Source organism: Staurois parvus, unplaced genomic scaffold (genome assembly GCF_062004578.1).
Source record: "Staurois parvus isolate SC_StPar_1 unplaced genomic scaffold, SC_StPar_1.0 ptg000635l, whole genome shotgun sequence".
Taxonomy (NCBI): domain Eukaryota; kingdom Metazoa; phylum Chordata; class Amphibia; order Anura; family Ranidae; genus Staurois; species Staurois parvus.
In genome coordinates this window covers 1,436,511-1,452,373 of record NW_028318431.1, presented here as the reverse complement: position 1 = coordinate 1,452,373, position 15,863 = coordinate 1,436,511, and positions in this window count along the sequence as shown.

Sequence of the window (15,863 nt, the reverse complement as noted above, 5' to 3'; positions counted from 1 at the left end):
TGGACTCCAAAAAATAGATTTTATAATGAGTACAAACATCGTATTATTTAAAAATCGCACAGCAGAGAAATTAGAAGAAATCAACATTATAAACCCAACCAACATCTGATCTGCAGTACTGGGAAGATACACAGAAGCCAATAAAACACGTCATGTGGTCATTCAACAGGTGCTTAAAATGGGCCTTATGTTCTGTCTATCAAGAATTAAAAGTGCATTTAACCACTTGACCCCCAGAGGTTTTTACCCCCTTCATGACCAGACCATTGTTTTGCTATTCATCACTGTGCTACTTTAACTGGACATTGCTCTGCCATTCAACACTGTACCTAAATTAAATGTATATACTTTTTCCACACATATAGAGCTTTCTTTTGCTAGTTTTTGATAACCACTGGGTTTTTTATATTTTATTATATAACTGAAAAAGATCAAAAATTTTGAAAAAATTGCCCTTCCTGATGTTCCCTGTAGGGAATTCATTTTATTTTCATCCTTCCAGATGGATCTGTTAGGCCAACTCCAAGCTTATACTGTTTTGAAGCAATGTCCTTTTTTTCCATGTGAGGACATTTCCCACTATGTATTCTGCTCTTTTGACATCCAGCTTCGTTCCCTATATTTGATTTACCACCTAGTCTTTGTTAACATTCTGTTACCAAATGGGTGTTGTGGCGCCATCTGGTGCCAACTTCATTTGTATGGTCCTTCAGATAAATGGTTTTCTTGAGCAATAGACAATCTCCAGTATTATATTATTCATGTTGGGCCTGTTAGCAGTTGTTTGCTGTTGCCCACCTCTCAGTTGGACTGCTCTTTGGCATCCCAAAATCTTATTTTCTTTCTTGTCCATGGAAGGTCTTCCATGGACAAGAAAGAAAATAAGATTTTTGTGCTTACATTAAAAGCTATTCTTGGAGATCACTGGGGAACACATGTCTCACTCCTCCATGTTTATGATCATGCTCCTGTTACTGCTTGCGACAAAACTGAAGCATGCCAGTAGTAGGAATTGTTATCTTGGGTTGACACAATTTTTTGGTTTGCCAGTGTCTAATCCTCCTGTAGGCAGCAGTATAAACTGAAGGTGAAATCTTCCCGTGTCTCTCAATGGACTCCAAAAAATAGATTTTATAATGAGTACAAACATCTTATTATTTAAAAATCGCACAGCAGAGAAATTAGAAGAAATCAACATTATAAACCCAACCAACATCTGATCTGCAGTACTGGGAAGATACACAGAAGCCAATAAAACACGTCATGTGGTCATTCAACAGGTGCTTAAAATGGGCCTTATGTTCTGTCTATCAAGAATTAAAAGTGCATTTAACCACTTGACCCCCAGAGGTTTTTACCCCCTTCATGACCAGACCATTGTTTTGCTATTCATCACTGTGCTACTTTAACTGGACATTGCTCTGCCATTCAACACTGTACCCAAATAAAATGTATATACTTTTTCCACACATATAGAGCTTTCTTTTGCTAGTTTTTGATAACCACTGGGTTTTTTATATTTTATTATATAACTGAAAAAGATCAAAAATTTTGAAAAAAAACCCTATTTTCTACTTTCTGTTATAAAACATATCCAATAAAAAAAATTAAAACATCTTTTGTGGATGGAGTAAGCCATTCATTTTTTTTTTTCAATCAGTCTGCTGGCTGACTGAAAAACAATGGGTCATCTATGGCCACCTTAAGAATGAGCAATGCAGTGTGAAAAGGGCCTCAGAATGTTCAGTTAATTCTACTGTAGAAAAGATTTCTCTGTACTTAGGTGCTTTTATAGTCTGTGCCCAGGAGAGATTTGATGGTGCCAATGTAATAACTATTGTGAGACCTTCATCATTCTTCTGGTTAAAAGAAGCAGAATACATTAGACCAGAGGGAAATATTCTGAAAGCAAATGAGGAAACTCATACAGTACATTAAAATGAAGATTCGGTGCTTTAAGGAATCCAACTAATTCCTCAAATTTATTTACTTAATATACAAAAATAGAACTCTAATATGGTTTAAACTTCAAGAGAAACTAGGACGTTCGTAGCAGTTGGAGTTAGTGGTTTTTTTTCAAATACTTTCCTGTATCCATGCATATTAAATAGGAATATTGTACTATCATCTTTATTTTCTTTGTTTTTTTTATAAGCCTTACTCTACCTGTTTCTTTCTCTTTCAAACCACAAAATGCAATCGGTATATTTAAAAGTAATTGTCAAATTTATCTTCAGAAAATGCTGAATATATTTGAATTACCTAAAGAGAAATTAAAGTGTTACTAAATTCACAACAGTAAAATCAGTCTGTATATGCAGTAATGTATGCAGTAAAACATGCTGGTTATACTCACTGTGAAACCTAAAGGGTTAATCCTGCGCATTGTGTAAAATGACTGTTTGATCCTGTCTTCTCTGATCCTCCCTTCTTCTACTGTCCCCAATCTATCTACTAATAGTACAGAGCTCTAGGAGTCAGTCTGCACATGCTCAGTTTAGTGTGTATTGCTAGAGAGTTTTTCTCTTCTTTGGTAAGGTGCATGTGATCAGCATAGGGCCAATCAGCGCTGTCCAGACAGAAGGTCAGGGGTTATGCAACCTCATAGGACAGACAGAGGAGAATGAAAATTCCTCCTATAAGCTTTAACCAGTGCTCAGCTGGACACAGATAGAAGTCACAATACTGTTATATACTGCTGATGAAAAAAGGTATTTATTAATTTATATTTAGTAAAATCATCGCATTTCCATGTTGTGTGTACTGTGGGAGACCAGATATAGTGAATGCGGGGTCCCAAATTTTGAGATGTCCCCAGAAAAGTAATAGGGAAATTTTCCAATGGTGACACTAGTTCTGGTGACCTGGGAGTCCCCAATGAATTCCCTTAATCTTCAGGGATTTCCTCTCACTTCCTGTTTGGCTATGGGACAGGAAGTGAATGGAAATCTCTGCAATGGGAAACAGACTGCAAAAAGACATCTGACAGGGGTTATAACTCTCCCTTACTCTATTAAAAAATGGAAAAAAAGTTTTACCTATAGTTCTGCTTGATGTCATGTGATCAGTCTGCTGCAGGCAAGAGGAAGCTTTTCCCCAGTCTCCTCTCCCCTAGTGATCAAAATGCAACATTGTAACTTTGTAGGTGAGAGGCTGCAGGTCACCAGGATTTATATGATTGTGTCATTTTTGAGAAAGCATCTCAACCCAGGAAGTATATGGTAACCCTGGATGATGACTAAACAAAGATGTCCCCTGTGTTAACCACTTGCCTACCAGGCAAATTCTGACATTTCACTCCTACATGTAAAAACCATAGTTTTTTTTGTTAGAAAATTGCTCAGAACCCCCAAATATTATATATTATTTTTTAAACAGAGACCCTAGAGAATAAAACAGTGGATGTTGCATTTTTCTGTCACACTGTATTTATACAGTGATTTTTCATACTCTTTTTTTTTTTAAATATACTTTAACGAATTTTAAAGCAAAAAATAACAATATATAACCTATTTTTTGGTAAAATATAAAAGATGATATTACACCGAGTAAATAGATACCTAACATCTAAAATTGCGAATGCTTATGAAATGGCGCCAAAACTACAGTACTTAAAAATCTCCATAGGCGACACTTTAAAAATGTTACTGTGCTAGAATTATTGCTCTCGCTGTAACGTTTGCAGCGATACCTCACCTGTGTGGTACGAACACTGTTTACATATGCAGGCGCAACCTACGTTTGTGTTTGTTTCTGCGTTCTTTATTTTTATTTTTACATTGTTACTGGGGTCATTTGGGGTCAATAAGACCCCAGATATCTCCTTTGCCCTGGAAAGCATGATTTTAAAAAATAATGTCGTCATGATGTCACTTTCCGTCTCCCAGGATCATAGAGACAGCTCTATGGCAGCCCAAAGGCAATGCCGGATCGGATACTGGGCTCCATAAAACACATGGGAGGGTCCAGAGAAGCACCAGTGGGCACCGGGGGGGGGGGGGGTGTCCCCTCCTGCTGCCCATAAAAGCAATCCAGTGGATAATCAGCTACTAGGATGGCTTTTACAAACGAGGGAATCACTGGCTGAAAAGAAAGATACCAGGATGATGCCTGTAGCTGCAGGCATCATCCTGGTATAGTGGATGAAAGTTAAGTATGTCCATAGACGTCCACCTGTTGGGAAATGGCTAAAGTGATATTAAAAGTTATTTTTTTTTGGTTAAAATAAAAAAGAGGTTATACTTACCTGCTCTGTGCAAGGATATTACACAGAGATGCTCCTGACCTACTCCTCTGGCATCCCCTGCTGGCGCTGTCCACTCCTTCCTTCTGTAGATACCCTTATAGCAAGCTGTGTCATGCAGGCACCTGTGCAGGCACGTTCCTGAGCTAGGCTGTGTGTGTCCATAGAAACACAGTGTGTTTTGGCCATGCCCCCTGCTCCCTCTGACTGACAAAAGCAGGATCCTATGGCTCCTGCTGCTCTCAGAATCTGATGTGAGCCAAGGTAAAAAAAAAGAAAAGTGGTTCTGCAAAGGGGACAGCATTGAATTGTGAGAGGACTCAGGTAAGTGTTTAAGGATTAGGGGGGCAGGTATTAGATTTTTTTTCCCATACTGCAAAGAATGCACAGATTTAAAAAACTTTGCGCTTAGAAGCACTTTAGGTTTACATGTTATATAGCATGCATGCAGTTACCATGAAATATGTAGGGCACTGAGTCAAGTCTGAAACACTAGTAAAATCGGAATTGTTTCAGCCTTCTAGTTCACCATTTGGTAAAATAGATGACTGTGGTACAATGTGTTTCAGAAGTCTCCCTCTTTTCTTTAAAATTACCCTGTCCCTTTACAAACTGTTTTAAAAAAAGCCATACCTGTAAAAGAAGATATAACTGTAGTACCCTCCTAAGTAGCTAGGGGGAGCTGGAGGAATAGTCAGAGGGGTCAAATTTTAATTCTGACTACTGGCAGGGCCACTGATAAAGGGGTACTCCCGGCCCTCCTGTAGGGGGCCCGGCCCCATCAGCTGCAGAGGAGGCACCGGGCAGCTGACAAGCCCATCTACAGCTGCAAAAGTCCATTGTTAGCCTCCTGTCATTCATCTCCACAGGTTTGACAATTTCAAGTTTCCTTCTGTTTATAGTTGATTGCAACTTTGTTTCTCTCCTCTCCCTCAAACTGCTGATCCCTTTCAGTTCACTGATACAAACCTCTCTTTCCTTATACAACTTGACCCCCCCCCCCCCCCCACTGTCATCACCTGTTCCCTCTGCAAATCACAGTTCAATTCTTTTTAACTATTTATTTACTGATCTAGTTAATGTGTCCCATTTCCTATCACCTACAGCTCAGATGTCGCCAGTGTGTTGCGATTGCAGAAAAAAAAAAGTAGAACAGGCTGCATTTTTTCTGCACTGCACGGAATTGTACTGGAACGCGGTAAAATGCATCAAAAACACTCCAGAATGAACAAAAAGGCACTGAAACGCAGATGTCCCTAATTGAATTGAAGAGAAAGACAGGAAAAAATGAAATGGAATTCATCAAAAACGCACCGGAATGCGCTAAAAACGCACATGCAAAAACGCATCTGGAACACATCTAGACTATGTTTCTATAGTGTGAACCAGCCCTTAGGACTTGTTCACATCATTTGTGGTGCAGAAATGCATGCATTTTCCTGCACAGCAAAGAAACAAAATGCCACCTGTTATGCTATGGGGACATAGCAGCTGTATGAACAAAGGTTTTCATCTGACAGGTGTGCAAGCGTGGGAAAGTGGCCCTGAATGCTCACTGTCTGTGTTCAGGGCTGTACACCTGCACCTATATGCCTGTCGAATTAGGACCTGCAGCATTTCCATAGTGTAACATAGGTTGCCTGCAAACGGCTCCAAGTGGCTCCAGCCACATAAACAAACCACTGATTCACACTCTACAGGCCACAGCACCCATGTGAATGAGCCCCAAGACCTCAATTACTCACACAGCTTTATTTATTAACTCGGTACAGTTTTATCATTTAGATTTTAGAATTTTCTTGGGATTGTGTATATTAATAACATTTTCAATGTATTTTTACCGTAACTATAATTTAGATTTTTTTTCTGGCGGGGGGGGGGGGGGGGTGGGCCTGTCAGGTAGGCTGTATGGGGCTCTGTGATATCCAACAGCGGCCCTGACTACTGGTACATAGTTCCAGGGAGTTGTCCTCAGTTTTATAGTTCCTCGGGCATCCCACGTACCCCTCATCCCCATCTAAGTTATTTACGCCTTAATAATATAAAAAAAAAAACAAGCTCAAGGACTGTTTACTGTCTCTGGAATGCAAGTCTGGAAGGAAATGCGTGTTGCCTGGCTATGCAGGACTATAGGGGGACCCAAATCTCTAGCAACTCCTAAGGGGGTAGTGCTACATAACAAACTCACCTTTCTGATCCTGAGAACTCTTCTGCTGAAGTCCACACTGACAGTGACAGAAAGTGTTAATCTTCAAGGTTCCTTGCTGTCCTTTTTCAAACAAACTTCCCTTTTTGACATATACAGTCTAGCTCGCGATTGTTTCCCATCTCTTTTTATGTTGAGTTCCAAGTCTCTTTTCTTGTGGTGTATACATTTTTTTCGGTTCTCTTGACATCACAATGGGACTCCTCCCTCCTGCAAACTTCTGGTAGAAAGGCAGTGACAAATCTTAACGTTTGTTATACGTGGTCGCTGAAGGAAGACTAAAGGGCTAATGTGTATCTCTGGACTACCATAAACCAGGTATGACAGTAGACTGGTACTGCAGCTAGACATGGGGGGGATTTACTAAACCTAATCCACTTAGAATCTGGTGCAGCTGGGCATGGCAGCCAATCAGCTTCTAATTTCAGCTTGTTCAATTAAGCTTTGTCAATAAAACCTGGAAGCTGTTTTTATGCAGAGCTGCACCCAATTTTGCACCCTCCAGTTTTAGTAAATAACCCCCATAGTGTGGTCATAGATGTGCAACTATCTCCCTGGGAAACCATGCGTTCATCCTTCAACATGCTGGGACCCTTCACTTAAGCCCGGGTTCACACTGATGCGGTGTGGAATTTGTAGCGTTTTCTGTGCGAATTCCGCACCGCTTCAGAATCACACCCCGTTCATGCGAACCACTGCGGGTGTGTTTGTTAAGTTAACAACACCCCGAAAGGCGGTCTGCAAACCATGGTGCAATGTGCAGAATCGGATCACATAGGTGGGAATACCCATGCTATCCGATTCTAGTGTGGACCCAAAAAAGGGTCCTGTACATTTTTGGTGCGGATGCGTTGCAATTAGAGCCATACAAAATGTATGGCTCCAACTGCAACGCACACAAGTAACATGTGATTTGCACAGGAATGTGGTGCGGATCCTGTGTGAATCACATGCGATATACCACACCGCATATATGTGAACCCAGGCTAAGTGTTCTGCTACCCAACCTATAAACCTAGAAATCTGAAAAATATCCATATGGCAAGGAGTGCTTCCAAAGTTGGATTCACTCATAAGTGCCTCCTAGGGTAACCCTAAATAGCCTGGTCCTGAACTGAGCATTTCATGTACCCTTCACTGCAGGGGCAAGATCAGGATTTTTATGGTGAACCTTAGGGATAATCTGTACATATGTATTCTTGAAATGAAAATCAAAATCTATGCTGCAGCAGTGACTTCTTACAAAACATATCCTGATATGTATCACAACCTCCTATTATTTGTGTGTTTATTGCTAGGAATAGCTATTAGGAGGCTCCCAGGTCTGCTTACAAATGCTGTGAAGTCTTACTCATCATACTTGCTTACTAACTAAATGATACAAGTTCTGTATACACAATGGTACCTTATGGCAAGTGATAGCCCTTGTAATGGCCCTTGCAAGTGGGTGGAACTGGGAACTCAGGTGCTAAGATTTAATTGAAATAACTTAATGAGAAAAACATATGTAAATGTTGAGTTATTCAGCCTAATAGCATGCAAGATCTCAAGATGAAATTGTTTTAAGAGAACAGTACCTAATTCAGTATGATTTTCATAAAATTACAGTGGGGAAAAAAATTCTTTGATACTCTGCAGAATTTGTAAAATAAGTATTTGATCCCCAAGCAAAACATAATTTTGTACTTAGTGGAGAAACCCTTGTTGGCAAGCTCAGAAGTAAGACGTTTCCTGTAGTTGGTTTCCAGGTTTGCACACATCTCAGGAGGGATTGTGGTCCACTCTTTTTTACAGATCCCAATTTTTCTGTAGGATTAAGGTCTGGAGACTGGCTAGGCAACTCCATGAGCTTAACGTGCTTCTTCTTGAGCCACTCCTTTGTTGCCTTGGCGGAATGTTTGGGTCATTGTCATGCTGGAGGACCCATCTTCAGTGTTTCGGCTGAGGGAGGAAGGTTCTCATTCAAGATTTTACAATACATGACCCCGTCCATTGGCTCCTCAATGTGGCAAAGTCAGCCTGTAATGTTAGCAGAGAAACAGCTCCAAAACATAATGTTTCCACCTCCGTGCTTGACTGTAGGGATGGTGTTCTTAGGGTCATAGTCAGCATTGTTCTTCCCCCAAACACGGCAAGTTGAGTTAATGCCAAAGAGCTCAGTTTTGGTCTCATCCAACCAGCACTTTCTCCCAGTCCTTCTCTGAATCATTTAAATGTTCATTGGCAAACTTTAGATGGGTCTGTACATGTGCCTTCTTGAGGAGGGGGACCTTGTGGGCACTGCAGGATTTCAATCTATTATGGCGTATTGTGTTATAATTGGTTTCTTTGGTGACTGTGGTCCCAACTTCCTTGAGATCATTCCCAAACTCCTCCCATGTAGTTCTGGGCTGATCCCTCACTTTTCTCATGATCATACCCCAAGAGGCGAAATCTTGCATAGAGTTCCAGACTAAGGGCAATTGGTTATTTTGTATTTCTTCCATTTCTGAATAATCGCTCCAACAGTTGTCTCCTTCTCACCAAGCTTCTTGCTGATGGTCTTGTAGCCCATTCCAGCCTTGTGCAGATCTAAAATCTTGTCCCTGACATCCTTTGACAGATCTTTGGTCTTGCCTATGGTGGTGAGGTTTGAGTAGAAGAAAGAATCTGTGGACAAGTGTATTTTATACACATAATGAGTTGTCGTTAGGAGTACCTTCTTAAATTGACAGGACTAATTTGTGTACCACATGAGCACATAGCCAGTCTGTGAGAGTCAGAATTATTGTTGGTTGGTAGGGGATCAAATACTTATTTTACTCACTGAACTGCAACTCAAGTTATAACATTTATATCATGTATTTTTTTTGGATTGTTGGTTGATATTCTGTCTCTATCATTTAAAATACACCTATGATAAAAATTATAGACCCTTCATTTCTTTGTAAGTGGGCAAACTTACAAAATTTGCAGGGGATCAAATAGCTTAGATTGTAAGCTCCAAGGAGCAGGGCCCTTCTAACCCTCTTGTATTGAACTGTATTGTATGCCGTTATATTGTAAAGCGCTGAACAATCTATTGGTGCTATATAAATCCTGTATAATAATTATTTTCCCCCCAGTAGCTATTTCCTACATGTGGTATCCAGGGTTTTATTTTATAGGTAGGTAGGTTTTCAAAGCAGAATGGATCCATGATTCTGGCAAAACTGATTTTGCTGCAAAATTACCAATCTTGTCGTTGCTATTGATATGAAACTTCATTTAGATGTTTAGAAAAAATAGAGGGTATTTTGTTATTGATATTTGGGGCCATTTGTTTTAATTCTTTTAAGTGTGTGTATATTTTTTCCCATATGTTCTGTTGCTTAAATGGTTTTATTTTTCACTTTATGCATTTTCTGTTTTTTTCTTTATCAAAAAAAATTAAGCGAGTGAAGGGACATTTTTTGGCACAAGAACAAGTCCAGGACAATCGAAAGGAGCTTCTGTAACCTTCATAAGCCATTAAAAGGCCATTGCCCCAAAGAGGGTAGTATTTAGGAAAGCCATCAATGTGGCAATTCTTATATCCCAGGGCAAGGCCTAGAACAGCCTTTCTCAAGCTTTTCAAAACAAAAAAACCCTTGAAATAACTTTCTGGTCTCATAGAACCCCTGCTAAAATGACTATTTAAAACTCATGATACATTAGTGTGATGGTCAGTGGGAAGAATGTGCCTTACACTTGTGATCATTGGGAAGAATTACCCCCTTACAGAGAGCTAAAAAGATCGATGGAAGTCAGTGGAAACTTATCTGAGAGTCAGAAATTGCTCATTGCTCAAGGAACCCCTAGCAGCCTCTGGAGGAACTTTAGTATTCCATGGAACCCTGGTTGAGAAACCTTGATCAAGCGGCTTGGAACACAAAATGCTGCAGAGCTGCAGTGTTTTGATAGTGCTGCTACCATCCTTGCTATGCAGTGTGGTAGGGGCGTGTGAATAACACCACTGGCTGATAAGATTTACAAGTATTTTGGTAAATAAAGTGGTCTGTGTGTATATTTCAACTATTTATTTAGGCAGTTTCATTTTAAAGCAGTGGTCTCCAAACTAACTTCTTCTGGCCAAATGTGGCCTACTTCAAGATTTTATCCAGCCATCTGATATAAGAGGGGACTCTGATGGGGACTCTGTTGTAGGGAGGACTGTGATGTAAGGGTGCTCTGAAGGGGACTCTAATGTAAAGCCTCGTACACATGATGAGAATATCGGACGAATGATCGTCCATATTTTTTGCTTGCTAGTGTCATATTGAAAATGAAGAGGTTACTAAAGTTACGAAAATTCTTGTACGACAGAATACAACTTCGGAAATAGTTTAATACAGCGGTGGGCAACTGTGGCCCTCGAGCTGTTGTAGAACTACAAGTCCCATGAGGCATTGCAAAACTGACAGTTACAAGCACGAATCTCAAAGGCAGAGGCATGATGGGACTTGTAGTTCACCAACAGCTGGAGGGCCACAGTTGCTCACCCCTGGTTAATGTATTGTATTGTATTGTATTGTAATGCATTCTTTTGTTTTTGAGCATGCAGGGTCTTGGTCGGTTGATTTTTTTTAGGACAAATAGCACTACCCCCTGTCATTGCTGTTTCAATGCATTTCACATATATTTTGTCCCTACTGCTTTGTCCTGTGTCCTGCCTGTATTTTGAATGTTCTTTCTGCCTGGAAACTGAGAAAAGTCCATGGCGTCCAAAAAGCGTCCCTTTACGTCAAAAGTGGTTTTAGAACAGCGATAGTAAATTAGAAACACTTGCAGAATTGAGTGATACTGATTTGTGGGGAAATTCGTCATCAGACACTGAAAACGATTTTGCGACTTTGCTCAGCGATGTGCGAATTTGCCTCTGTATTTAAAATTTGAGTGTTTTTGGTTTGATTATATTATTGAATTAAATTTATTATTATATTATTATATTTTATGATTATTTATTAAATTATAATTTATGATTTTGTGTTTCAAATTTTATCATACCCGGGATGTTTAATAGACTGTTGTTCGGACAGATTTCAGTGAGTTATTCCTAAAAATTACAGCCTACAATAAAAAACTACATATTTCCATGCAAAAAAATGGTACCGCTTTCAGCACAAAACATCGGAAAGAATCATACCGCAGAGGAGGTTAAAGCACATGTGATGAACTGGCTGAAATTTGCTTAGTGGGTCGTCCTGTCATCCCCCTCCCGCCTGACATCCTTTGATTGAAAAAGTCAGGCTGAGAAATGTCAGCCAAACAGTGGTTGCACCCAATCAGACGCAGCCACTAATTGTATATTTTGACAGCTGGTGGGCTGTGACTTCCTCCCATGTGACAGTGCTCAACTGTAGCTGACAAACACCAGGCCTGAGCTCTGTAACATGATTGACAGATGAGCCCAAATAGATTGTGGTTTATAAGGCAATATTCTAGCAACTAGCAACCAGTGCAGAAGCAATTTTTGAAGACAGTATACTCAGGGGCGTATCTGCCATGAGGCAAACAAGGCATTTGCCTAGGGCGGCATTTTTCAGGGGGGCGGTTAGCTGACCGTAAAGAGGAGGTGCAGGGGAGGAGACCCTATCACCGCATGTTGGGTATCACTGCAGCCACAGACACCACAGACCTCAGATAAGTGTTGCTTTACTTGTCAAATAGATGAGATGCTTTGGTCACTGTCTCTCTCTCTTACAATGTGAGTGATACTGGATAAAGTGAAGGCATCAGAGATCAGACATTTTATCTTTTGTTATCCTCTGTTTAGTTCCACTCACATGGAAGCTGGAACAGGAAGCTGCTCAGCCCAGAGTGCTTCCTAGTCATTTAGAGATGGGGACCAGGGAAACTCTGTCCTTAGTCCCTTTCTCTGTGTCAAAAGTGAGACATCAGAGGTCTGTTTAGACCCCTTATATTTCACCAAAGCCCCCCAAGGGCTCCTAACAATTGTGAAAAATAATATTGTAGAAAAAAAATTATATTTAAAAAAAATCAGTAACAAAAAAAAACCTGACAACATCATATAAACTTCGCAGCCGGTATGAGTATGCTTTCCCAAGGTATGGAGTACTCCTTTAAGGCAGCTGAAATTATCTGGCGCCTAATAGTTAATGTTGGTCGGCTTTCGGTGGGGCCCTTATTTAGATGGTGCACATCAACTGCCCCTTTAAGTGTTTGCGGTGGATGTATATGAACATCTGGGTAAGAACGCTCTCTGCAGAGTGTAATGTGTATGGCAAGAGTTTAAGAGGTGTAGTTCAGCCCCTCGCAGGAAATTAGTTCATTTACAATTGCAGATTCCTGTGGTCATTGCAGATTCTGGAGGCACAGCAATTCTCTCTCTGAAGCTCAGTCTCTGGGGCAGCTTGGCAGGCTCAAAACAGATCCATCCTCTCTCTCTCTGGTGTAGATGGACAGGCACAGAAGAATGTTCGTTAGCTCCTCTACATGGTTTTGGTCCCGTGGATGTGTAATACAGACCCCTACAGTAGGCCTATATCCTTTGCTCTCCTCTCTAAAACTGACCCCCTCTCAGCAGATTTGCCCAGAAAAATGATGAAGCTCCAAATCATCCACTATCAGGGATCTATGGGAGCTGAAGTCAAGAACTTGTTAGCCCTCATTTGACAAGGGTGGTGAAACATCCCTTTAAGAACTACAATTCCCATCATCCATGGTGCCCGCACAATGAGTCATTACTGATGCTCCCATTGGCTTCTTCTTTTCTGCCTACTGATTGGATTCAAATCTGCATTGCCAGGAGGGAGAGAGGAGAACAGGAGTCAGGGTTTATCCCGCTCCTAAGCTGTGCTAAATCTCTGGGTGAGAGGATAAACCTGCAGACACAGCCATCTGCTTACACAGCAGGAGATAGCAGTGGGTGGAAAGGCTGAGGAGGAGCTAAAAAAAACTTGTTTTTTTTTACCAAAAAAAATATTTTGTTTGGTCATATAATGGCAGTTTTACCGCGTTTTTCATCAGATCATTTTTACAGCTAAAAAAACTGTGTTTTTTTTTAGTAAAAAAAATATATTTTTTGGTCAAAAAAGTCAAAAAAGCCAGTTTGCGGTGTTTTACTGCGTTTTTCATTGGCTCATTTTTACAGCTAAAAAAACTTTGTGTTTCTTTTTACCAAAAAAAATTTTTTTTTTTGTCAAAAAATGCCGGTTTGCGGCGTTTTACCATGTTTTTCATTAGATCATTTTTACAGCTAAAAAACTTTGTTTTTTTTAACAGAAAAAATTTTTTGGGTCAAAAAAGTCCAAAAATACCGGTTTGCTGCTTTTTACCGCATTTTTCATCAGAGCATTTTTACAGCTAAAAAACTTTGTGTTTTTTTTTACCAAAAAAAATTTTCTTTTTGGTCAAAAAAGTCAAAAAATGCCAGTTTGCGTCGTTTTACCGCGTTTTTCATCGTTAGAGCATTTTTACAGCTAAAAAACTCCCCTAGAAACCCACTAGTTTTGGGGGCTTTTTCCAGCCAAAATACGTCCCAGCCCATGAGGGCTAAAACTCAGCATAACAGCCAGATAATTAGCATTTTCAAAAGGCAATGCCAGTCAATGTGCTTTCTCAGTAATGGCTCTTTTAACCGTTTCAATACCGTGCAATTTTACACCTTCCTGCCCAGGCCATTTTTCAGGTTTCAGCGCTCTCACACTTTGAATGACAATTGCGCGGTCATACAACACTGTACCCAAACTAAAATTTTATCATTTTCTTCACACAACTAGAGCTTTCTTTTGGTGGTATTTAATCACCACTGGGGTTTTTATTTTTTGCTAAATTAACAAAAAAAGACCAAAAATTTTGAAAAAAAAACACATTTTTCTTTGTTTCTGTTATAAAAGTTTACAAATAAATAATTGTTCTTCATAAATTTAGGCCGAGATGTATTCTGCTACATGTCTTTGGTGAAAATAACCCAAATTAGGATGTATTTTTTAGTTTTTAGGAAAGTTATAGAGTTCACAAACTATGGTATAGATCTGAATATTGATCAATCCTGAAGTACTGACGGCCAATCTAATTTCTTGAGGTCCAAGAAAGTGAGAATAGTACAGATATCCCCAAATGACCCCTTTTTGCAGAGTAGACAGTCCGACATACTTCATAAGAGGCATGGCGAGTTTTTTGAAGTTGTATTTTTTTGTCATAATTTTTCGGAAAATGAAAAAATGAAAAAAATTATTTTCACTATTTTTTTTTTTACATACTGTCACCAGTGCAGTACAGCATCATCATATAACTGGCATGGCAGTGAACAGGGACACTGACTGGTGACAGTATGAAAAATATATATATATTTTTTTTTTTAATTTTTTTTAAATTTTTTTTATATATTTATTTTTTTATTACATTTTTTTTAATTTTTTTTAAGATTTTTTTTCATATTTTACTATGATCAAAATAGTACAATGTTACCATAGTAACATTGTACTACTTTGGGGAAGTGATCAGTATTTTTTTTTTTTTTTTTACACAATTTGCTTATAGCAAAGAATTACTTTGCTATAAGCAAGCATTTACCTGAATGAAATCGATTCATTCAGCTTTTTTTTTTTTTTTTTGTGCTTAGCTGTGATTTGGTCACAGCTAATCACATGACATGTGCATGTGATTAGCTGTGACCATTCACAGCTAGGCACTAGTATACAATGGATGGCATCATGAATGAAGCCATCCATTGTATACAACTGTCATGTGACCTGCTGTGATTGGTCACAGCAGGTCACATGGTACCAGCAACGGGAGCCGGTACTCGGATCTGTCATCGGCTGTGTCCGAGGTGCACGGCCGATGACAGATTGCACTGCTGCGCCGCTCTGCACCAGCGCAAACGGCGCATGTGCGGGAGCACGCCAAATGGCGTGCACCCGGAATGCAGATACACATCTGAAGCCGCCAAACGGCCATTGGCCGGGCGGCTAATGGTTAATGTGCCTATCATCTTCCACAAATCCAGACACTGATACGCTAAGGCTAGGCACAGAGAAATGCGGACCCACGGGCAGGTGCCATTAGTTCTGATGGCACTCCGCCCGCACTGGAAATCGCAAATGTACTGGGAACCGAGGTTCCCATGCGGGCTGCGTTTTCAGAAGAAGTGCAGGGACTTCTTCACTGCGTGTCCTGGGGCGCGGGAGTCCATTCAAATGAATGGGCTCTTGTGTCCACGTAAAACGCAGACCGCAGGAAGGCGGATATGTGAACCAGGGGTAAGTGCAGAATCCAGCCCTATATCTGGATAAATCATCCTAAAGAAAAAAGTCCACATATAGAAAAGTCACGTGCAGGGGTGGACTGACCATTTGGAAACTCGGGCACTGCCCGAGGGCCCAGGGTCAGTAAGGGACCCCATGAGATGCCCCCGGTACCTTTTTCATAGGCTTTTTTGAGTTTGGGCAA